The sequence below is a fragment of the Panthera tigris genome, chromosome A3, assembly GCF_018350195.1.
Source record: "Panthera tigris isolate Pti1 chromosome A3, P.tigris_Pti1_mat1.1, whole genome shotgun sequence".
Lineage (NCBI taxonomy): Eukaryota > Metazoa > Chordata > Mammalia > Carnivora > Felidae > Panthera > Panthera tigris.
The window spans coordinates 22,681,426-22,707,595 of record NC_056662.1 but is presented as its reverse complement, the minus strand read 5'-3'; the positions used below and the strand labels follow the sequence as shown (position 1 = coordinate 22,707,595).

Sequence of the window (26,170 nt, the reverse complement as noted above, 5' to 3'; positions counted from 1 at the left end):
GGCCTGGGCTAGACACATCCCACCTGACCCCAGCAAAGGTTGGGGAACAGCTGCTGGGCCTGGCTTGACCTGACGCCTCCCTAAAGATCACCCCCAGCCAGCCAGCCGCAGCACACAGCAAAAGTCTGAGATAAGAGCCAAGGGAGTGCTGAGCACTAAGAGGACTGTGTACTGGCCGAGGAGGGTCTAACTTCCCACAAACCTCTGCCCCACCTCAAGACCAGGCCCCTCCCAGTCAGGCCCTGGTCAGAGCTGACCATGAAACTACCCCTCTCTGGCCTCCAAATTGAGCCCCATGAGTCCCTGATCTCTACTCTGGATGCAGCCAGCTGCAAACAGTTTCTGACCAGGCCCACATACTGTGACAGACTCCGTGGACCATGCCTTTGACCCTGGCCCCAGATGGAGGGTCTTTAGCCTGACTACCTGCTCACTGCAGCTAGCCCCAAGGAAGGAGCAGGTTCTGGGCATCCTCCTGGGACTCCAGGGTCACAGGTCACTCTGTAGAGTCACTGGCACCAAAAGCCTTTCTGGAAGAAGGCAGGGATGTGGTTAGAAACAAGCTTCCTTGCACTCTGCCCCCCAGTTTGCATTCCTGTCACAAGCCTACTCCCCCTTCACCCCGAGAGAGGGAAAGATTCACACCTGGTGTAAGGGTACAGAACTCATCCACCCTCACTGGTTTCTGAGCTGGCCTGAGGCTGACCTGACGGGATCCAGAGGATGGGACAAGGTAAGTGTTCTGTGTGTGGAAAGGCAGGACCAGCAGGCGGGAGGAATGTGCAGGAGCAGAGCTAGGAGGGTATGGAAGCAGCCTGGACAAAGTCTGGGAGCAGGAATGCATGTAGCATATTCAGGAGCCAGGAAGAAGGCAGTTTTCCATTTATGAGCTAATTTATTAAAATATTAACACCTTTTTAGAAAAGCAGCAGCAGCTACTGTTTTATCTCTTACAGGCAACATTTACAGGTAACAGTGAAGCATGCCCAGAACTTTCAAAGTCTATCATAAACTCAGAAGCCACAAAGAAAAAGACTGGTGCATTTAAATCCATGAAAACTAGGGGCACCTGGCTGGCTCAGTCGTTAGAGCATGCGACTCTTGATCTCAGGGTTGTGAGTTTGAGCCCCATGTTGGGCGTAGAGATTACTTAAAAATAAAATAGGGGCACCTGGGTGGCTCAGTCAGCTAAGCGTCCCACTTCAGCTCAGGTCATGATCCTGTGGTCCATGGGTTCGAGCCCCACATCAGGCTCTGTGCTGACAGCTCAGAGCCTGAAGCTTGCTTCGGATTCTGTCTCTCCCTTTCTCTCTGCCCCTCCCCTGCTTGTACTCTTTCTCTCTCTCTCAAAAAAAAAAAAAAAAAAAACATTAAAAATTTTTTCTTAATAAAATACAATAAAATAAAATCTTTAAGGGGTGCCTGGGTCCGTTAAACATTCAACTCGGTTTCGGCTCAGATCATGATCCAAGAGTTGTGGGATCGAGCCCCGTGTTGGGTTCCATGCTAAGTGTGGAGCCTGCTTAAGATTCTCTCTCTCTTCCTACACCCCTCTCCCCAGCTTGCACACTCTAAAAAAAAAAAAAAAAAAAAAAAATTATACCTTTTGGTGGGTTTAAATAAATAAAAGCTTTAAAATTTTTAATTTTGTGGTAAAATTATGTGGTATATTTATGTGGTAAAATACACATAAAGTTGGGGCGCCTGGGTGGCTCAGTCGGTTAAGCATCCAACTTTGGCTCTGGTCATGATCTCGCAGTTCAGGAGTTTAAGCCCCACATGTCTGCTGTCAACACGGAGCCCACTTCGGATCCTCTGTCTGTCTGTCTGTCTCTCTCTCTTTCTCTCTCTCTCTCTGCCCCTTGCCCATTCTCTCTCTCAAAAATAAATACACATTAAAAAAAATACACATAGGGGCGCCTGTGTGGCTCAGTCGGTTGAGCGTCCGACTTCAGCTCAGGTCATGATCTCGTGGTTTGTGGGTTCGAGCCCTGCGTCGGACTCTGTGCTGACACTCGGAGCCTGGAGCCTGCCTCAGATTCTGTGTCTCCCTCTCTCTCTCTGCCCTTCCCCGCTTGCACTCTGTCTCCCTCTCAAAAATAAACATTAAAAAAATTTTTTTTAAATACACATAATGTTTACCATCTCAACCATTTGTTTTAGGTAAACTCTACCCCCAACGTGGGGCTCCCACTCAGGACCCCAAGATCAAGAGTTTCATGCTCCACAAACTAAGCTAGCCAGGAGCCCCCCATCTCAACCATTTTCAATTGTACAGTTCAGTAGCACATTCACACTATTGTGCAATCACGACCACCATCTACTTCCAGAACCTTTTCATCTTCCTCCAATGAAACTCTGTTCCCATAAAATACCAACTGCCCATTTCCCCTCCTCTCAGACTCTGGCAACCACTCTTGTGCTTTCTGTCTCTGAGTCTGACTGCTCTAGGTACCTCACATAAGTGGAATCACTGTATTTGTCATTTTGCTTCTGGTTTATTTCACTTCACATTAATAATCTCCTCAAGATTAATTTTCATTTTAGCATGAGTCAGACTGTCCTTTTTAAAAAAAATCTTTTTTAAATGTTTATTTATTTTTGAGAGAGAGACAGAGTATGTACGAGCGGGGGAGGTGCAGAAGGAGGGAGACACAGAATCTAAAACAGGCTCCCGGCTCTGAGCTGTAAGCACAGAGCCTGATGCAGGGCTTGAACTCATAAACTGTGAGACCATGACCTAAACCAAAGTGGGATGCTTAACTGAGCCACCCAGTGCCTCAGAATGTCCTTTTTCAAGGCTGAATAACATTCCATTGTACGTGCAGAACCACACAGAACCATTTTGCTTATCTATTCATCTGTCCAAGGATGCTTGAGGTGTTTCCACCTTTTCACTATTGTGAATGTGGCTGCTATGAATGTGAGTGCTGAGTAGGTTATTTTTACATATGTAGACAGCACCTACTATGTGCCAGGCACATTAAGCACTAGAGCTGTCAAAATGGAAAAATCACAATTCTGATGCTAAAGGAGCTCACATGGTCATGGGGGAGACTGTCCAGAAACAAGACAGCTATGAGTAAGAGTTCAGTGTGACAGGATCACACAGTGACCCAAGGACATCGTAAGGGTAAGGGGATGAGGCAAGGATCCAGGAGAAAGTGTGAAATGGGGCATAAATCAGGCCAGGTTCAATCAGGAAAAGGAAACCACTGGTGCAAAAGCCTAAGGTCACAACTAAAGGGCCTGCAGCTCCTAAGAATGAGAAAAAGTCTGAGCTCTGGCTCTGTCCCCTACCAACCCAGTGACTCTAAAGAAGCAGAGGGAGGTTAAGGGAATTATAAACACCACCCAAACACAAAGGATCCCATAGGGCCATGGCTGGGCTCCAGTGGATGAAGTGGGGAGGTATCAAGGGAAGGAGGTATAAACAGCAACCCAAAGCAAAACTCAGGTTCTGGGAGGGTTGGAAGTCTTGGCTCTTTATCTGGAGCCTCAGGGTAACCCTGAGATGAAAGGTAGAAACCACCCGAGCCCCTAAGTATCCCTCTAGTAACAGGGAAGGAAGTAGCACTTGAAAAAGAACTGTGCCAGGGTGGAGCTAAGACTAACAAGAGGCAAAGAAGAATCCAAGAATTTATCCATATTATTAATAACTACACGTTAACAATTTTGAAAACTTAGAGGTTTGTGGGTGGCTGTTAAGCATCTGACTCTTGATCTTGGCTCAGGTCGTGATCTCGCGGTCATAAGACTGAGCCCCACATCAGGCTCCATGCTGAGCATGGAGCCTATGTGAGATTCTCTCTCTCCCTCTCTCTCTCTCTGTGCCTCTCCCTTATGCACATGTTCTCTCTCAAAATAAATAAACATTGAAAAAAGACAATTTTGAAAACTTAAACTGAACAAATTCCTGAAATAGCAGAGCCTTAGAAGTAACTCAGAATGAAATAAAAGAGCAAAACATTAAAAACAGGAAAAAAGAGGGATGCCTGGGTGGCTCAGTCAGTTGAGTATCTGACTCGTGATTTTGGTTCAGGTCATGATCCCAGGGCCTTGGGATCAAGCTCCACGTCCTGCTTCGTGCTGAGCATGGAGCCTGCTTAAGATTCTCTCTCTCTCCCTCTGCCCCTCACCTCCCCACACCCCCACCACTCATGTGCACACACTCTCTCTCTTAAATATAAAAATAAATCAATAAATAAAAATGTGAAAAAAAAACAATAGCCAAATTATGGAAGCACAAGTACCCATCAATAATTGAATGGATTAAGAAGATGTGGTGTATATATATACAATGGAATATTATTCAGTCATAAGGAAGAAATCTTGCCATTTGCTATGCCATGAATGGAGCTCGAGAGTATATTACTAAGTGAAATAAGTCAGAGAAAAAACAAATACCATTGGTTTCCTCATATGTGGAATTTAAACGAAACAAAGGAGCGAAGGGGGAAAAATGAGAGACAAACCAAGAAACAGACTCTTAATTACAGAGAACAAACTGAAGGGAGGTGGGCAGGAGGATGGGTGAAATACGTAAAGGAGATTAAGAGTACACTGAACATGACGAGCACTGAATAATGTATAGAACTGTTGAATCACTATATTGTACACCTGAAACTAATATAACACTCTATTAACTATACTGAAATTAAAATTTTTGAAAATAAAAAAAAAAAAAGGAAAAGAAAGCCAAAGTTTTCTTCTAAGTATTGGTGAATTTGAAGCAGTGGTTAAAAATCTTCCCACAGGGGGACCTTGCTGGCTTAGTCAGTAAAGCATGAGACCCTTGGTCTTGAGGTTGTGAGTTCAAACCCCACGTTGGGTGTAGAGATTACTTAAAAATAAAATCTTTAAAAAAATAAAATCTTTGGGGTGCCTAGGTGGCTCAGTCAGTTAAGCATCTGACTCTGGATTTCATCTCAGGTCATGATCTCAAGGTCATGGGATCAAGACCCTTGTCAGGCTCTGCGCTGGGCATGAAGCCTGCTTAAGATTCTCCCTCTCCCTCTCCTTCTGTCCCTTTCCTGCTCACACTCACTCTCTCAAGAAAAAATACTTATTAAAAAAAATTACAAAAATAAATAAAATAAAATCTTTCCACAAAGATGACACTGGGCCCAGATAATTTTATAGGGTATGAGCTACCAAACTTTCAAGGAACAGACCACCCTGAGCTTACACAGATTGTTTCAGCATCCCTATGATACCAAAAGCAGACAAAAATATTATCAGAAAAGGAAATAACATGTCAGTTGCATTCATGAATATAGATACAAAACTCTTATATAAATTATTAGCAAACCAAATCTAACAGTATATTTAAAAAAGGGAGGGGGAGGCCTGGGTGACTCAGTTGGCTAAGCATCTGACTTCGGCTTAGGTCATGATTGCGCAGTTCATGAGTTTGAGCCCCACGTCAGGCTCTGTACTGGAAGCTCAGAGCCTGGAGCCTGCTTTGAATTCTGTGTTTCACTTTCTCACTGCCCCTCCCCCACTTGTACTCTGTCTTTCTCTCAAAAATAAATAAAACATTTAAAGAAAAAAATTTTTTAAAGATAATAAATAATGACTTAGTTGGATTCGCCCCAGAAATTCAAGATGTTTTAATATTAGGAAAGTCATGAATGGGGGCACCTAGGTGGCTCAGTTGGTTGAGCATCTGGCTTTGGCTCAAGTCATGATCTCACAGTTTGTGGGTTCGGGCACAGTGTTGGGCTCTGTATTGACAGCTCAGAGCCTGGAGTCTGCATCGGCTTCTGTGTCTCCCTCTCTCTGCCCCTCTCCCACTTGTGTGCACGTGTGCGGGTGCACTCTCTCTCTCAAAAAAAATAAAGATTAAAAAATTAATAAATTAGGGGTGCTTGGGTGGCTCAGTCAGTTAAGCATCTGACTTCAGCTCAGGTCATGATCTCACAGTCTGTGGGTTTGAGCCCCACATTGGGTTCTGCGCTGACAGCTTGGAGCCTGGAGCCTGCTTCGAATTCTGTGTCTCCCTCTCTCTCTGCCTCTCTCTCTCTCTCTCTCTCTCTCTCTCTCTCTCTCTCTCTCTCTCAAAAGTAAACATTAAAAAAAATCTTTTTAATAAATTAAATAAAATAAAAATGGGTAAAAGACATGAATAGATATTTCTCCAAAGAAGACAAATGGCCAGTAAGCAAATGCAAAGATGCTCAATATCATTAGGCATTAAGGAAATTAATGGCTATAATTTTAAAACCCCAGAAAATAACAAGTGTTGGGGAGAATGTAGAGAAATTAGAACACTCACACACTGTAGGAGGACATTTAAGATGGTGCAACTGCATAGGAAAATAGTCCAGCAGTTCCTCAAAAGGTTAAACCAAGTTACTATACGACTCAGCAGTTCTGCTCCTAGGTATATACCCAAACAATGAAAACATACATCCATGCAAAACTTCTACACAAATGTTCATAGCAGCATTATTCAACACAGATAAAAAACAGACACAGTCCCGAAGTCCATCAACTGATGATGGGTAAGTAAATATGGTCTGTCCATGTACCAGGATGTTATTCAGCAATAAAAAGAATGAAGTTCTGATTCATGTTACAACATAGATACACCTCAAAAACACTATGCTAAGTCAAAAGTCCTTAACAAAAGACCACATATTGCATGATTCTATTTATATGAAATGTCACAAACTGGCAAATCTATACAGAATAAGGTGTATCAGTGTTGGCCTGTGGCTGGGGTGGGGAGGGCACAGATGGGGAGTGAAGTTGATTATGCTGATGGTTGCACAACTCTTTAAATATGTGAAAATTGGGGGCACCTCGGCGGCTCAGTCAGGATTGAGCATCCGACTCTTGATTTCACCTCAGGTCATGATCCCAGGGTTTTGGGACTGAGCCCCAAGTTGGGGCTCTGCTCTGGGTATGAAGCCTGCTTGGAGATTCTCTCTCTGAAATAAAAAAATTAATGGGGTGCCTGGGTGGCTCAGTCGGTTGGGCGTCCAACTTCGGCTCAGGTCATAATCTCATGGCCCGTGAGTTCGAGCCCTGCGTCGGGCTCTGTGCTGACCGCTCAGAGCCTGGAGCCTGTTTCAGATTCTGTGTCTCCCTCTCTCTCTGACCCTCTCCTGTTCATGCTCTGTCTCTCTCTCTCAAAAATAAATAAACGTTAAAAAAAAATTTTTTTTTTAAGAAGTAGCTACTGAATTTCATTTGTTATTAAAAAAATAAATAAAATAAAATAAAATAATTTAAAAATTTTTTTAATTTATTAAAAATGTTTTTAAAAAATTTAGTTTAAATATGTTAAAATTAACTGAATTGTACACTTTAAATGGGAGAATTTTATGGTATGTAAATTATGTAACAATAAAGCTGTTGAAATAGATAGTAACTGGGGCACCTGGGTGGCTCAGTCGGTTAAACGTCCAACTTCAGCTCAGGTCATGATCTCGTGGTCTGTGAGTTCGAGCCCTGCGTCGGGCTCTGGGCTGATGGCTCAGAGCCTGGAGGCTGCTTCGGATTCTGTGTCTCCCTCTCTCTCTCTGCCCCTCCCCCATTAATGCTCTGTCTCTCTCTGTCTCAAAAATAAATAAACGTTAAAAAAAATTAAAAAAAAAATAGATAGTAACTATTCCAAAAAAAAAAATTCTTCTAAGGTTTTTGTAAGGTATTCTTTTCAAAGTCTAGTACATTTAAACTATTAGAACTTCTATTTCTTGGGGTGCCTTGGGTGACTCAGTCAATTGAGTGTCCAACTCTTGATCTCAGGGTCATGAGTTCAAGCCCCCACCGGTGCGAAAAACAAACAAAAAAACCCTTTATCTTCTGTAAATGTTTCTATTTCCTTCTATTCATATAAACCCCACTAGGTCTGATAAATCAATCAAAACATCCTTAAATTTCAGACATGTTACAATTTAACTTATTAACACACTACAAAGTAGGAAAATATTTCAGACTCCTACAGACACACTGAAACTTTCAGTTTTAGTTCTACAACCACAGCCATGTGCCAAAGTAAACCAAGAACACAAAAATCCACTGCCTCAATGAGCTGTTCTCCTTTCTTTCAAAGGCTTTTTTTTTTAATGTTTGTGTATTTTTCAGAGAGAGAGAGACATACAGACAGAGCATGAGTGGGGGATCGGCAGAGAGAGAGGGAGACAGAATCCAAAGCAGGCTCCAGGCTCTGAGCTGTCAGCACAGAGCCTGATGCAGGGCTCGAACTCATAAACCATGAGATCATGACCTGACCTCAAGTCAGAGGCTCAACCGACTGAGCCACCCAGGTGCCTGATGGGCTGTTCTCCTTTCGGTGCTTTCTTAATTCCTTCAACATTTTCTTAATTGACTTGAGCTTGCAAATAGGCAAGCAAACTACGAAAAAAGAAAATAGACTACTAACAAATGAGACTTTCCCACATCTCCCACTGGACAAAGAACAGACCCCCACTGTCTTATAAAGAGATGAACAAATAGGGGCACCTGGGTGGCTCAGTCAGTTAAGCGTCCGATTCTTGATTTTGGTTCAGTTCATTATCTCTCATGGTTGTGAGATCGAGTCCCAAGTCAGACTCTGCAGTGCCAACACGGAACCTGCTTAAGATTTTCTCTCCCTCTAGGGGCACCTGGATGGCTCAGTCGGTTAAGCGCCTGACTTTGGCTCAGGTCATGATATCTCACCATTTATGGGTTTGAGCCCTACAGTGGGCTCTGTGCTGACAGCTCAGAGCCTGGTGCCTGCTTCAGATTCTGTGTCTTCCTCTCTCTCTGACCCTCCCCTGCTCCTACCCTTCCTCTCTCTCTGACCCTCCCCTGCTATCTCAAAAATAAAGAAACATTAAAAAAATTTTTTTAATAAAATTAAAAAAAAAAAGATTCTCTCTCCCTCTCTCTGCCCCTCGCCCTCTCACACATAGGTGGTCTCTCTCAGAAAAAAGAGATCAACAAATAGACCATAAAACCAACTGTTAATTACTCCTGCCAACAATGGGAAATAGTTTGGACAAGAACTAAAACCAAAACACAGAGTCTGAAAACAAAACAAGAAGGGAAGAAAGGAGGGAGGGGAGGGAAGAAAGAAAAAGACAGAGTGGTGGTATGGGGGGGGGCAGGGAACAGTCAGTGATATAGTTTCATCGATGGTTAAAACCCATGAGACCTCCATCACAGACAACAGTGTAATTGGCTCTGGCAAGTTAAGTCCATTGAGCATCCCAATGGGATGTCCTCCAAAACTCCAGGTGTAATGTACAAGGAATTAGACATGACTCTCTGTCATTCTACAAAATACATGATCAGTACTCTTCAAAAGTGTCAAGGTTATCAGAAACAAATTGACAAATCTGGAAACAATCCAAATATCCTTCAAATGGTAAACAAAATGAAGTACATTTATCCAATGAATGCTATTCATCAATAAGAAGGAACGAACCACCTACCAATACACAACATGGGTCAATCTCAACAGCATTATGCTAAAAAAAAAAAAAAAGAGAAGAAGAAGAAGTAGATTCAGAGGCCATATGGCAAAACTATAGGACAGGGGCAAGGAGTGGGAAGAGAGACTATATGGGGGCATGAGGGAATTCTGGAGGATGACGGAACCACTCTGAATCATGATTATGGTGGTGATCACATGGTTGTATATGTTACAACTCATTTTTTTAAAGGGTGAGTTTTTATATTAAAATGTAACAAAGAATATCTAACATATTATAAAAAAACATAATAGGAAAATGGGCAAAGCATATAAACAGGAGACTCACAAAAGGTAAACGTCAGCTAACAAGTAGAATAGAACGACCTCACTGGTGTTCAGAAAGCAAATCAGAAACAGGCCACTTTAAACTCATCAGATTGCCAAACATTAGAGCAAGACATAATACCAAACATTAGCAAAGATAGAGAGAGGGAGGCTCCTCATATACCAGGTGGTGGGGGGCAGGCTGGGGCACTCATGCAGGAGGACACCTGCCTGTACCTGGAAACAAGTAAACCCATCGTGGCTCAGCAACTCCACTGAGAAATGTGTGCCAAGACCCAGGAGGGGCAAGACAAGATGTCACCTGAAGCAGCCTTGATGAGAGCAGGGTGCTGGGAGAACCTACGTGTCTGTCATGAGGAGAGTGGATAGTGAAACATGACGAGCACATGCTACACAACACCAGGCAGTATTACCGAGCAATGAACTAAATCAACATTCACGCATCAACATGGGTAGATATTAAAAATGCTGTGGGGGGTGGGGGGAGGACAGAATGAGAGCTACTGTCCAATAACTTTAGCATAATATATTTTTTAAGATCTTTTCTTTTATTATTATTTTTTAAATTTACATCTAAGTTAGTTAGCATATAGTGCAACGATGATTTCAGGAGTAGATTTTTAATGCCTCTTACCCATTTAGCCCATCCCCCCTCCCATATCCCCTCCAGTAACCCCCTGTTCTCCATATTTAAGAGTCTCTTATGTTTCGTCCCCCTCCTTGTTTTTATATTATTTTTGCTTCCCTTCCCTTATGTTCATCTGTTTTGTATCTTAAAGTCCTCATATGAGTGAAATCATATGATATTTGTCTTTCTCTGACTAATCTCACTTAGCATAACACCCTCTAGTTCCATCCACATAGTTGCAAATGGCAGGATTTCATTCTTTTTGATTGCCGAGTAATCCTCCATTGTATATATACACCACATCTTCTTTATCCATTCATCCATCGATGGACATTTGGGCTCTTTCCATACTTTAGCTTTTCCGATAGTGCTGCTATGAACATTAGGGTGCATGTGCCCCTTCAAAACAGCATACCCATATCCCTTGGGTAAATACCTAGTAGTACATTTGCTGGGTCATAGGGTAGTTCTATTTTTAATTTTTTGAGGAATCGCCAGACTGTTTTCCAGAGTGGCTGTACCAGTTTGCATTCCCACCAGCAATGCAAATGAAATCCTCTCTCTCTGCATCCTCGCCAACATCTATTGTTGTTGCCTGAGTTGTTAATGTTAGCCATTCTGACAGGTGTGAGGTGGTATCTCATTGTGGTTTTGATTTGTATTTCCCAGATGATGAGTGATGAGCATTTTTTCATGTGTTGGTTGGCCATCTAGATGTCCTCTTTGGAGAAGTGTCTATTCATGTCTTTTGACCATTTCTTCACTGGATTATTTGGTCTTGGGGTGTTGAGTTTGATAAGTTCTTTATAGATTTTGGGTACCAACCCTTTATCTGATACGTCCTTCGCAAATATCTTCTCTTATTCCATTGGTTGCCTTTTAGTTTTGCTGATTGTTTCCTTCGCTGTGCAAAAGCTTGCTTTTGTTTCCCTTGCGTGAACTCGTAAGCTGTGAGATCATGACCTGAGCCAAAGTCAGATGCTCAACTGACTGAGCCATCCGGGCACCCCACAATTTTATTTATTTATTTTTACTAATTTATTTTCAAGTTAGTTAACATACAGTATAGACTTTTTTTTTTTAAGTAATCTCGACATCCAATGTGGGGCTCGAACTCACAACCTCGAGATCAAGAGTCACACACTCCATCGACAGAGCCAGCCAGGCACCCCTTACATGAAATATTAAACCATGCAAGGGGTTTTAAAACCAGCATAGGAGGGGCGCCTGGGTGGCTTGGTCGGTTAGGCGTCCGACTTCAGCTCAGGTCATGATCTCACGGTCCGTGAGTTCAAGCCCCGCGTCGGGCTCTGTGCTGACAGCTCAGAGCCTGGAGCCTGTTTCGGATTCTGTGTCTCCCTCTCTCTCTGCCCCTCCCCTGTTCATGCTCTCTCTCTCTGTCTCAAAAATAAATAAACGTTAAAAAAAAATTTAAAAAAATAAATAAATAAATAAATAAAACCAGCATAGGATTGTTCAAGGGACTGTTCATACATTATTCAAGGATCCAAAGAAAACATTTTAGACTGGATTTATATAGTAGGGGAGGGGCACAGGAGTGGGCACTAGGAGATCAACAGGAGACTGGGTGCCGGACACCAACAAGCATCTATTCCAAGCCTGTTACAGGAAGTGCCAGGTGCTGGGCAACTCTACGGTGCAGAAAGCAGGGCACCACGGGCCAAGGGAGACAATAACAACAAAAACAGTCATTACAAACTCAAGTAAGCGGGATGTAGGAAACTTAACATGGGTAAGAGGGGCAGGAGACCAGTCCAGAGTGATCAGGGACAGCCTTCCTGAGGAGGTGACGCTTAAGCTGAAATCAGGAGAAATAGCAAGGGTGAAAAAACAAACAAAACCCACTAAGTGGACACGAACATGGCACAAGGTGGAGTGAGTGACACTGAGACTGGTGGGAGATAAGAAGTAGGCAGGGGCCAAGTGATGCCTTGAGAGCCCTGTAGACCCTGGGGAGTCTGGGCAGGACTCTAAAGTGCTGTGGAAACCACCTGAAGGTTTCACGCAGGGACAAGTGTTTACGGAGCACTTACTATGGGGCTATGTGCCAAGCCCTGTGTTATACATGGATAATCACGTTTTATTCTATACAACTCCCCCCAAAAGAGAGGTTGTTATTAACCCAATTCACACCCTAAGGAAATGAGACAGGAAAAGGTTAAATTACCTATTTGGGGCAAGGTCATATAACTAGAGAAAGACCCACACTCAATCACTGTTATAGGATGTTGTTCAATAAAATAATAACCTATACTTAATGAGCAATTGCAATGCACCAGGCAATCTGATGCGAGGGCCCCTGCACTTCCTATGCCACTGACCAAGAAAGGGATCTTTTTAAGAATTCCTCTGGCTGTAAAATCATATGGGAAAATCCCAGTCCCTCTCTGTGCCTCAGTGTCCTCATGCATAAAATGGAAAGGCTGGACTTCTATCACGGAACATGACAGCTAACAGGGTCTTCAGTATCCCAGCTGTGGACCAGAGAAGGGCAGTGGCAAGCACAAGGTCACTCAGCTGATTCAGACAGAATACTTAGAATGTCCAGCTCAGTCTGCTTTCCTGATGTCAGCTGCCTCTTGAGGCCCCCTAAAGTCCCTCCAATTCTAAGATGTTAGGATCCCACCTTCAGGTGCCAGCAACCCAGGCCCACGGAGCCCTTGAGAGCATCTGGCTGGCTCTTGGGCACCCAGGCTGAACAATCCTTTCTGCAGAGCTAACACAGAAGGCAGCAGTAACCAGAGGCAACCAAAAGGGATATCACCCAGATGACCTTCCCCCTCACCACACCCCTGCCTCACCCTCACATACAGCCACCGAGCTGCTTGGGCAGACCACTGGTCTCCGTTTCCACCACATCTGCCAAATAAATGAAAACAGAACCAGCCTCATCAGTCATTGTGAAGCTGGCAGTTACTTTACATAATCACCTAACGTGGGACCTAACTCTATTAACTTGTAGAAATTACCAGCATCTCTCCCCTGGCTAGAAATTAACTTCCCAGAAGGGTTAAGATAGACTTTCCCTGGAACTTGGTCTTATCTTCATCCCCAGAACACTTACAGAAGGCCTACTGTGTGTACAAAATCCTGTAGAGTGGATTGGGGGTAGGGGGGTGGGGGGTCATGCTAGAACCTTATTTATGTATCAAAATAAATCTGAGGAAATAAATGTATAGAAATCAAACATTAAAACAATGCATATAATTCTTCCCCCATGCCCCCCCCCCTTTTACAAATGAGGCTCTGGGGGACCGAGATCATCCTGAATAGGAACCAAAGGTAAGACCTGAGGTTAAGTTATGGTGCTAATAGCTGAATGTAACCTGTTTATTGGCTTATAAGATACACAAGTACATACGATGCATCCTGACTTTACTTGGAAAGGTTCTGGGAAAACCATTTTGAGGTCAGAGGTAACACAGTAGAGTAGTCAGGAGAACAAAATTAGGTTGCAATCCTGGTTCTGCCATTTATTAGCTGTATGAACTCGAGCATGTTATTGAATCTTTCTGAGGCTCAATTTCTCAGCTATAAAATGGAGATAATAACTTGCACGTGAAAGAGTTGTTACAAGGATTAAATAAGTTTATAAAGTACATAGGACAGTACCTGGTACATAGAAAGCTCTATTTTTTTAAAGTTATTACACAAAATGAATTTTAAAATACACATATTGAATGTGACTTTAAAGTGGTTTTATAGGAAAAAACACTGGTTATACGAATACAGTTCAGAGGATTCTCTCAGCAATACCGAAGCTCTGCAAAGGACAGAAATTCCAAAAGCCGGGGCACCTGGGTGGCTCAGGCAGTTAAGCATCTGACTTCAGCTCAGGTCAAGAGCTCATAGTTCATGAGTTCGAGCCCCATGTCGGGCTCCCTGCTGTCAGCGTGGAGTCTGCTTCAGATCCTCTGTCTCCCTCTCTCTCTGCCTCTCCCCCACTCACACTCTCTTCTAAAAATTAAGAAATAAACATGTTTTTAAAATCCCAGCGCACCTGGGTGGCTCAGTCAGTTAAGTGTCCAACTTCAGCTTAGGTCATCATCTCATGGTTTATGGGTTCAAGCCCCATGTTGGGCTCTGTGCTGACAGCTCAGGCCCTGGAATTTGCTTTTAGATTCTGTCTCCCTGTCCCTCTGCCCCTCCCCAGCCCCAGCTTGTGCTCTGTCTCTGTCTTGCTCTCTCAAAAATAAACGTTAAAAAATTTTTTTTTACTATACAGTTTTTTTTTAGTGTTTATTTACTTTTGAGAGAGAGAGAGAGCACTAGCGGGGAAAAGGCAGAGAAAGAGGGAGACACAGAGGCAGGCTCCAGGCTCTGAACTGTCAGCACAGAGCCCAATATGGGGCTCCAACCCACAAACTGTGAGATCATGACCTGAGCCAAAGTCAGAGGCTTAACTGACCGAGCCACCCAGGTGCCCCCGCCCCCCAAATTTTTTTAATAAAATAAAAAATAAAATGTTTAAATCCCAAAAACTAAGAAAAAATGCCATCAATGAATAGTGATACATTGTAACAAAATACACTATTCCATATGTACAATGGTGCAAAAGGGAATACAAGGACTGCATCCAAGTGAATAAAAGCAAGCCATAATGCAAAAATGTACTGAAGGAACTGCTACCTGGTACCTATGCAAAAGTAAACAGATCAGCAAAATCTGGCACAAAGCTGCAAAACCCATCCTTGCTGGATGTTGTGTGTTGTCACACATCCCACCAGGGGTCGCCCAAGGTCATCCAGAGAATTTGGGACAGAGAATTCAACTCCCAGCCCAATATGCTTCCTGGGATGCCAGCTGCCTATAAACCTGCCAAGTGCCTCCCTTACTAAGATGCGCATGGGGCTGGTGGTGGCCCCAGGCCCACTGAACCCTCAGGAGCTTCTTTAGTGTAGGGTGACCAGGAGCCACACTTTGCAGCACCTCCTCCCGTGGACAACACAGGCACATTACATGGCAGCAGGAAAAAATTACAAAGGGGAAAGGGGGGCAAATAGGTTATTATTATCCCCATTTTACAAGTGAGGAAATTGAGGCTGAAAAGGTTAAGCAAACTGCCCTGGGTCACACTGTTACAGAACTTCAGAACCAGAATTCACACCCAGGTGGGTCAGACCCTTGTCACTTGGTTACTAATCCCCCACCCTTTGATGGACTTGGGAGAAGAGACAAATCCAAAAGGAGACTGTATGAAGGAGGGGTCATGAAGGGATGGCTACTGCCTCCCCCAAGGTCACTCTGTGCCTTCCCTAACTTGTCCAAGAAGACTGAGCCATGAGCCATGACACTGGAGGATGGGGTCAAGGCCTTTTCTCGGCTTCCCATCCTAACGGAATCCCAGAGCTGCAGGGTAAGTTTATTTACCCCGCCAGGGCCCCCGACAACTCCAAAGGCTCATCTTTAGTGCTCAAGGACTCAATTTCCTCCCCCCAGGTCTCCTGGGTTTCCTGGCTTCTCCTCAAACCCTGTCAATTCTACATTAGAACCGTACTCAAGTCCCTACACTGTCCACTGCTCCCATCCTGGCCTGTAGCCCCCTTCTCAGGACTCTGGACATCATGTGGACAACTCTGTCTTTTGTTCTCATTTTTAAGAACTGAAGTAAAATTTACATATAGAAAAATGCATACATTTCAAGCGTACCATTTCACAAACTGCCCCAGTCTCTTAACCAGCCTTCCTGATTCTCCCCGACCTACCTGTCATCCATCCTCCACAGGGCAGTTTAGGGTTGTTCTTTCCAGGTATATCTAACCATGTCACTGCCCTGGCCAAAAACCTCAAGCAGCTTACCCTGCTCTAAGGATAGAGACCCACAAAAACAGAATAGAAACACTCCTTGCCTTTGAAAGGGAAAAATATAATGCCAGGTATAAACCCACCCTTAAGAAAGCAATTCACTTCAGTTAAAAAGAAACTGTTAGGCACAAGGTACATGGGCCTTAAAGGATTTTGTTTATCCAGATCTTAAACTGTAAAATGTCTCCATCTGGGATGATGAGAAAGTAAATTTACAACCCAGTGAACAAAGAGCACAGTTTAACTGTGTATGTAAGCTGCTGGTCAGCTTAAATTTAACATATGAGTAAATTTAACCATTTGTTGCATGTTTCCCTTTATTATTGCTTTGTCTGTGTCCCATTATCTTCCCTTTTTAATAAAATATACCCACTTTAAGTGCAAAATGAAACTAATGTTGGCAAGCATGTCTTTACTCCCCTTTTTGGTCCAGCCCTTCTCCCCACCTCATAGTCCTCATCGGTCTACCATTGATCTACTTCTTATAGATTCCTTTCTCTTTTCTAGAGTTTTATATGACCTCTTCATATAATATTCACTTTTGTGTCTGGCTTCTTTCACTTGGCCTATTTGTGAGATTCATTCCTGTGAATGCAGCATGTATCTGTAGTTCTTTTTCTCTGGTGAGTATAACACAATTTCTTTTTCTTTCACCGGCTTATGCCTATTTGGGAAGCTTACAGTTGGGGTCTACTATGAATAAGGCAGCTGTGAACATTCATGTACAAGTTTTTGTGTGGACATATACTTTGTTCTCCACCAAAAAATGACAGGTTTCTCTGGTGCTTTCTGCTACTTCAAGCAAAAATTAAGTATTCTCTTGGTACTGATTTGATTTACTATAGAAGCCTGTCTTTCCCATAGGAAACACACACGTACACACATACACACACACAATGATTTGTGAAACACAGAACAGAAAATTGTAGGAAGTGATAAAATGTAACTAGTGAAGATTTTTTTGGTGCAGCTTTCCCTTACTATTTGCCAAGCATTAGGAAGAGCATAGTAGAAGCATTTCGTCATTGGGGCACCTGGATGGCTCAGTCAGTTGGGCGTCTGACTTCAGCTCAGGTCATGATCTCATGGCTCATGAGTTGGAGCCCCATGTCAGGCTCTGTGCTGACAGCTCAGAGCCTGGAGCCTGCTTTGGATTCTGTGTACTCCTCTCTCTCTCTCTCTCTCTCTCTCTCTCTCTCTCTCTGCCCTCCCCTGCTCACACTCTTTCTCTCCTTCAAAAATAAATAAACATTTAAAAAATTAAAAAAAAAAAGAAGAAGAAGCATTTTGGCACTTATCTCTCACGGTAGCCTTGTAAGGGGTTAGTGCTGTTACTCCCATTTCCCATATGGGAAGTGAGGCTCAGGGAGGGGAAGGGAATGACCCAAAGTACACCCAGCAAGGGTCCACCAGGACCAGGGTGCATCCCAGGCCAGGGCTTGAGCACTGCCTCCACCGCTTGCTATAGGCTCTCCTTGGGCCTCAGTTTGATGATTCTCTCAGCATCACAGATCTCCAAGACTCTTCTAGAAAGTCCTGGCATCAAATAATCTGCACTCACAAATAATCAAAATGCCCAGGAAATGCCAACATTTCACCCACCCACAGCAGCAAGTCAGGACAATAAACCTAGCACTCGGAGCCGGGTGGGAAGTTTTCTTATCTAACTATTAAGTTAGTCTGGGTTTAGGGAAATCCCTTGAGGAGCTTGACCAAGTAGACAGAGCCTGACCCTTGAGAAGCCAAAGAAGTAAAGACAACAAAAGCAGCCATTAAATGGCTCTACAGAAGGCAGAGGGAAACATCTGTATTTTAAAATATATATATTGAACGTGACCTTAAAGTGATTTTATAGGAAAAAACACTTCGGTTATATGAATACAGTTCAGAGAATTCTCCTGGGAATATTCAAGCTCTGCAAAGGACAAAAATCCCAAAAGCCAGCACAGCTGGTTCAGTCAGTTAAGCATCCAACCCTTGATCTTAGCTCAGGTCTTGATCTCTGGGTTGTGAGTTCAAGCTTTACGCTGGGCTCCACACTGGTATAGAACCTACTTAAAAAAAAAAAAAAAAAAAAAAAAAAAAGTGGGCGTGCTTGGGTGGCTTTGGCAGTTAAGCATCCAACCTTGGCTCAGGTCATGATCCCGTGGTTCATGGGTTTGAGCCCTGCATCGGGCTCTATGCTGACAGGTCAGAGCCCGGAGCCTGCTTCGGATTCTGTCTCCCTCTCTTTCTCTCTGCCCCTCCCCCGCTCACACCCTGTGTGTGTGTGTGTGTGTGTGTGTGTGTCTCTCTCTCTCTCTCTCAAAACAAATAAAAAAGTTAAAAAAATTTTTTTAAATAAATAACCTTAAAAAAAGGCTCAGAAATCAGTGCTACCTCTAGAAAGGGGCATAAAAGTGAGGTTGGGAGGGTTTCTTTAGGAAGATTGGTAGAAGAGCGTTTAAAAAGCATCTTAAAAAATCAAAACACAGACTTCTAGATCCCCTCCCTACACTCTCCACCCCATCCCCTCATGCTGCAACCTAAACCCTGGCAGATCAGAATTTATTTTGGGGCACCTGGGTGGCGCAGTCAGTTGATCCTGACCCTTGATTTCAGCTCAGGTCATGATCTCACAGTTCGTGGTTTTGAAACCCCCTACCAGGCTCCGTGCTGACAGCAGGGAGTCTGCTTGGGATTCTCTGTCTCCCTCTCTCTCTGCCCCTCTCCTGCTTCCCTTCTCTCTCTCTCTCTCTCTCTCTCTCTCTCTCAAACTAAATAAACTTGGGGCACCTGAGTGGCTCAGTAGGTTAAGCATCCCACTCTTGATTTTGGCTCAGGTCGTGATTTCACGGTTTGGGAGTTTGAGCCCCATGACAATCCTGCTTGGGATTCTCTCTCTCTCCCTCTCTCTCTGCCCCTTCCCCACTTGTGCATGTGTGCGCGCGCTCTCTCTCTCTCAGTCAATAAATAAATAAACTTTAAAAAACCAATAAATTTTTAAAAATGTATTTTTAGGAGAGAATAGAAGAAGATCCCTGGACAGGTGGACACGAGGCACAGGAGTCAGAGAGGCACCAGCAACAGAGGGATTATACAAAAATCTATGTGTTAACTATTGAGGATGTCCAGACCCTCAGCCATCTTCCCCCACTCAGCTCTGGGAACACTGCCAGAGAAGCACTAAGCTCATGGTACTAAGTGGGGAGACCTGCCCCTGGGCTTCCATGCCCGACTCAACTCCCAGAGCTCCCAGCAAAATGGGAAAAATGGACTCCTATGAGGGTATTTCATCAAGAAATTCCAGTCCACAAAGGATGAGAGGAGATTCTAGAATTTTCTAAAGAAGAAAAAGTAGGTCACATACACAGAATCAGTGAGTATTCAAAATGACTTGGGACTTCCCAACTGCAATACTGAAAGCTGAGAGACAGCACAGTAATGCCTTCAAAACCTGATGAAGCTTCTGGATACATACCCAAAATAATTGTAAACAGGGACTTGAACGGATATTTGTATACCATGTTCATAGCAGCATTATTCACAATAGCCAAAAGGTAGAAAGAACCTGAGCATCTATTGATGGATGAATAAACAAAATGTGGTCTGTCCACACAAGGGGATAAGAGGTAATTCCTGAAAAGAACCAGGAAGCTCTTCAAGTAAAAAGAGAGAAAGGTCTAAAATATGCTCTTAAGTGAAAAAGGCAAAGTGAAGAACAGAGTGCATGAAGTATCATTCACTTAATGACCTCTTTTAAAAGTTTTATTTCAGGGGCACCTGGGTGGCTCAGTCAGTTAAGCGTCCAACTCCTAGTTTTGGCTCAGGTCATGATCTCACAGTTCCTGAGTTCAAAGCCCACATCAGTCTCTGTGCTTGTGGTGCCAAGCCTGCTTGGGATTCTCTCTCTCCCCTTCTCTGCCCCTCAGCTACCACCACCAGAACCATGCACCCTCTCTAAATAAATAAATAAACTTTAAAAAAAAAAAAAAAAAAAAAAAGGAAGGTTTTATTTCAGTGTCAAAATCAGGGTAAAGTGCAAGAAATTTCATTTTCCAAAAGGCCAGGAGGGACAAATTATACCCAGATCTTCTGAAGAGATAAGTCTCAATCCTGCCAAGATATTCATCCTGAGGACTGAAGGCTCATCTGTGTTTTGTGGGACCTGAAACTTACATAATTTGGGGGAGGCCTTCACTAAGAAAAAGAATGTAAAATTAAATACACAATATTTGGGTAAAATGTGAATAACTCTTCAAAAATGAGAAAAAAATATAGCAAACTACAAAGTTTTTAAAAACTAACAAATATCACAAACATCACAAAATCCAGAAAAATAACACTGTATTTTTATTAACTGCCTGAAATACCTCTGTAAGTCATTTTTCCTACTTTTTGGGCCATATTCTCTGATGGTCCTTCATATGAGAAGGGTTTTGTAATACCACATTATAGAGAGAAAATAAAGATGACTCAGTCTTTCTCCTAACATGTTCATTTATAACTGTATACATTGCGTTTTCAAGTACATTCTTGGCAGAAGGAAACTTCCATTTTTAATAAGTGTTGGTAAGAATGGAGTCCTTTGCTTCTATTTTTACAGTCTTTGTGACTGGAAGAATTTTCCATAGACCAGCTTCTGACTCCAGATGTTTCAAACCTTGCTTATCTTCCTTATGCACTTCTGGTGCAGATGCTGTGGGACACCTGTCTACAGGGATACTACCTCTGTTCCTGCAACCTTGTGTCATGACAGCTTTTGCTATACCAGGACATGTGTGAACCACTAATGGAGGTGACTGCAAACCACACAAACCAATAAACCCAAACTAAGTGCATTCAAACTCAACCTTCAGCCAGATCCAAAAAACAGCCAAGACTAACACATGGTCACTTAACAGGAGAACAGTGAGGAGGGAAGTCATCCTGGAATAAGACAGTGGTCTTAACTGATTACAGTGAAAACTGCTTAATTTTGTACATTTTATAGAAATATATGACCCCTTCCAGGGCCTTGGAAGAGAAAAGAGCAAGTAAGGGTCCTTAAGGCGTAAGAGTCATTATCTCAATTCAAAGGCTTTCCTTCCCTGGCCAAAATCTGTCTTTACCTCCTCCACAGTAGTAGCCTCAAGATACCTCCTCCATGATGATACCATGACACACAGTATAAGAACTCACTGCCGAGGCGCCTGGGTGGCTCAGTCAGTTGAGCATCCGACTTCAGCTCAGGTCATGATCTCATGGTTTGTGGGTTTGAGCCCTGCATTGACTCTCTGCTGTCAGCACAGAGCCCGGTCTGTGCTTTGGATCCTCTGTCCCCCTCTCTCTCTGCCCCTCCCCTGCTCACACTCTCACTCTCAAAAATAAAAAAGAACTCACTGCCTTGGAAAAGGTGACATCACACATCCAAGAAGACAGGAGAGAGAATGAGAAATGTATGCCATTTAGAAAAAAAAAGTTATGGGGATTCTAAGCTTCACACTGTAAACCAAAATAAATTCCAGGTGCAGTAAAGGGTTAAATATTAAAAATTAAGCCTTCAAGGGGCGCCTGGGTGGCTCAGTCGGTTAAGCTTCCGACTTCGGCTCAGGTCATGATCTCGCGGTCTGTGGGTTCGAGCCCCACATCGGGCTCTGTGCTGACAGCTCAGAGCCTGGAGCCTGCTTCAGATTCTGTGTCTCCCTCTCTCTCTGACCCTCCCCCATTCATGCTCTGTCTCTCTCTGTCTCAAAAATAAATAAACATTAAAAAAATTAAAAAAAAAAAATTAAGCCTTCAAGGAACAAAACCAAAAAGTATAAGTGAGTACCTTTTGATCATCAATACTCTTTCTTAGCCCAAAAGCAATGAACAACATCACAAAGACTGACATTTGACCAAGTGAAAAGTTTAAACATAAACAAGCAAAACGGGCACCTGGCTGGTTCAGTCAGTACAGCATGTGACTCCTGATCTCAGGGTCGTGAGTTTGAGCCTCACGTTGGGCATAGAGTTTACTTAAAAAATAAATAAATAGGGGCGCCTGGGTGGCTTGGTCAGTTAAGCGTCCGACTTCGGCTCAGGTCATGATCTCACGGTCCATGAGTTCGAGCCCCGCGTCGGGCTCTGTGCTGACCGCTCAGAACCTGCAGCCTGTTTCAGATTCTGTGTCTCCCTCTCTCTCTGCCCCTCCCCTGTTCATGCTCTGTCTCTCTCTGTCTCAAAAATAAATAAACGTTAAAAAAAATTTCAAAAATAAATAAATAAATAAATAAATAAATAAATAAATAAAAGGACCACTTGAGTGGCTAAGGCGGTTGAGCGTCCGACTCTTGCTTTCATCTCAGGTCTTGATCTCAGGGTTGTGAGTTCAAACCCCATGTTGGGCGTAAAGCCTACTTACAATAAATAAATAATTATTTTTTAAAAATAAAACAAAACTGGGGCTCCTGGGTGGTTCAGTCGGTTAAGCATCCGACTTCAACTCAGGTCATGATCTCACAGCTCGGGAGTTTGAGCCCCACGTCGGGCTCTGTGCTGACAGCTCAGAGCCTGGAGCCTGTTTCAGATTCTGTGTCTCCATCTCTCTCTGCCCCTCCCTTGCTTATGCTCTCTCTCTCTCTCAAAAATGAATAAACATTTTTAAAAAATTTATTTTAATAAATAAAACAAAACCAACTCAGCTTAGAAACATGTAAGGCAAACAATAATCTTGGGGAGAAGAAAAGCCTACCTGCAACAAATGTAAACAAGGGTTAAGCATTCTTCCTACTGAAAAGAGCTTGAAAGTCAGAAACAAACTCAAAAGATGTGCAGATAATACACAGGTGACAAATGCCCAACATTTATGAAATATTAAGATCTTCAATCTCACAAATAATAAAAAATGCAGATATTTTTAAAGAACCAAAAGCTATTCTTCAGCCAACAAACGGGCAAAGATTCACACAAAATCACTAACACCTCCTGTGTCTCAGGACCTGGGTGAACAAGCACTCAGTCACTAAAAACACTGCCATGGAGAGTATTTCGGGTTTATGCCACAAAAATATCCATTCTTACTCTTTGTCCCAGTAATTCCACTTTAGAGAATCTATTTCAGGAAATTCAAAATTGCAAAGATATTTATGTATGAAATGTTAATTTCAACCCTGTCGAAACTGGGGGGAGAATGTAAATAAGAGGGAAGAGAGAAAACACCTCTTAGGATGTGTATTTGCACGCGATTACATGAACAGGAACGTGGAGAAAGGCAAGTAAGAATACATACCTGTTAGTACTGCTGATGCTGGAAAGTGGGAATGAAGGGGGAGGTTATTCACTTTTTCTCTATATGCCTCTGCATTGATTAATTTGCTCTAATTAACACAGTATATTGCTTTTGTAATTAAAAATATACTCCAGGAGAAGAAAATTCCCACATATAAAAAGATGAAACCTTGCCAAATGAATGTTATCACCATCTATCCTATCACACCAACCCTAATAAAAGAAATGAAGAAAAATACAGTCATTAAGTCTCCCAAGTCCCACAACAGCCAACTCTGACTGGCTGACTTCTATAGCCATGACTGGAAGTACCACAGCCAGCAGCTCACAGGTAGGATAGACTGCCAGAAAATCAAAAGGGATTTTCCTAATCCCCAAATTAAAACCACAACACTCATTACTTAATCTTTGTCTAGAAGCCAGAGGGCATCAAGTGAAGAGACTGTGGTATGCCTACATGCAGGTCACTGCCACATCCAGGCCACCACCAACATCCCTGCATTCAAATGCAACAACTTCGGCCCATCTGAAATATCGCTGTGATGCAAACTGTTTGCACAGGAAGACAATCAGATAATGAAGCATGACTAGAACAAAGCTTAGCCTGGCTATTTAAGAAAGCCATGCAGATATATACAACTTTTAGGTAATATTCCCCAGTACTTAAACCAGCAAAGATAAAAACAGAGGCGCCTGTGTGCTCAGTCAGTTAAGCATCCGTCTCTTAGTTTCAGCTCAGGCCACAATCTCACGGTTGGTAAGATCCAGCCCTGCATCAGGCTCTGCACTAACACTGGGGAGCCTGCTTGGGACTCTCTCCCTCTCTTTCCCTCTCTCTCTCTCTCAAAATAAAAAAATAAACTTAAAAAAAAAGATGAAAATAAAAGAGTGGTGGGCAAACAAGCATTTATATATATGTTGCTTTCAAAAATCATTTAAACCATATATGGGAGAATGCCAAAGAAGGAAGAGACCTTTAGGATTGTCATGTCCAACCCTCTCATTTCTCAGATGAAGAAGCTGGAACTCAGATTGTCAAATGCCACACAGCCACTAGAGACAGAGCTAAGACACTGATAATGGTATCTGCTCTTCTATACGCACTGAAAGTAATTCACAAAGGGCTTTCCCAACCATTATTTTCTCTGAGCCTCACGAAAGCTGCATGATTCCACAGAAGGGAAAACTGAGGCTCACAGGGTATGGATGATATGCCTACATCACCTGGCTAGTAGCTCCAAATCCCAAACCCCATACCCTTTCTACTAGCCGGCACTGTTGCCCAAACCTTTCCTGACAGCCTAGGCAGTGGGTTCCCCAGCTTTAAGCACACAGCCTGTCAAGCACTTAGCACTCAAAAATTAGGTGAATGAATACCCAAAACTAGGAGAAAGCTATGCAAATCGTGGTTGATCAACAAAATACAAAAAACAAACAAACAAACAAAAAATACAAGTCTTTTTAAAAAGGAAGATGCTGGTAAGCTGAAGCCCAAATTAGACGAAGAGTTGCTGAACCTCACATGAGAGCCACAAATCTCCTAGCCCTCAGAGACAGGTCTCCACCAATTTGGCCTCAATTACTCAGAGCTGTTTCACCTGACCACCCTACCTCCAATCACTTCCTATCTCTTCTCAGCCAGTCTCAGGAACCTGCAGGGCTCCCTACTGCCCACAATGCCAAATCTAAATTCTGTGCCCCTTGGCCTTCAAGGCCCTACCAGCTGACCAATTCCACTGTTTCCTGAATTACTCACTGACCCTGGCCTTTTCGGGATTCTTTCCCTCCACCCCACAGAACCCCATCTCCTTTATGCTGCCAGATCTAGCCTTGACTCCCTTTGACTCCAGGTGAAAATTGGTCCCTTTCCCCACTTCCTTCAACCCCAGGCATAAAGGACAATGTGGACTTACAGGACATTCATTTGAACCTATGTGATAACCAAGTTCACTAGAAATAGGTATAATGAACAGGGAGCCCCATCGACAGCAGTCTCTCATTTGGGTTTTCCAGTATAGCAGCAGTTGCTTTATGTAACCTATCCAGTCCCTTTTCTGGCCTGAGGGGTCTTGAGTTCCTGGAGCTCTTCCTAAAATGGCCCACTGGAGGCAACCAGGGGAGCACAGGCACTGATGCCAAACCTACCTGTCCTTCCCATCCAGACCCCACCCCAGATCTGCCCCAGGAGTCAGGACTCCAGCTTCATTATCAGGCAAGTCCCTTCTTCTCTCAGGGACCCAGTTTTTTTCATATGTGAAAAGGGGAGAGGGGGTAGCAAAACTGAAGAGGAAAATGACATAAGAATAACTGCCCAGTTATTAAAGGCTTTCCCATAAAAGTTACCAAGTATATCCAAAGTCCCTTCTTGCTGGGATACTGCAAACTGTCATAACACATACACCTTGGCCATCCCCTAGGTTAGTGTGCACAGACTTACCCCATTACAACATCCCAGAGTTGCTGTGAAGCAGTCAGCTCCTGGTGAAGGGCATGTAGTTGTTTGGAGTCTTCCACCAGAATGAACACTGCTGCAAAGAACAATCTCATATAAGCATTTATCTTTGTTCTGGGATTATTTCTCGAGATAGATTCCTGGAAATTCGCTTACTGGATTAGAAGATGTATGCATCTTAAATTCTGATACTAGTTGAAAAACATGTGGTAATTCTCAAATTCCACTGGGTATTTAGGCTTCACCTGGGGAAATCTGTTTACAAGATGCCATCGTGACA

General features: G+C 43.2%; 1 long non-coding RNA gene across 1 annotated transcript in view; it reads right to left on the bottom strand.

Moving 5' to 3' along the window:
• LOC122237214 overlaps positions 1–26,170 on the bottom strand; it is a 48,932-nt gene that overhangs the window by 20,931 nt on the left and 1,831 nt on the right. Inside the window, exon 2 of the long non-coding RNA XR_006215492.1 lies at positions 25,876–25,966. This is a non-coding gene — a long non-coding RNA (uncharacterized LOC122237214). The remainder of the gene's footprint in view (positions 1–25,875; positions 25,967–26,170) is intronic.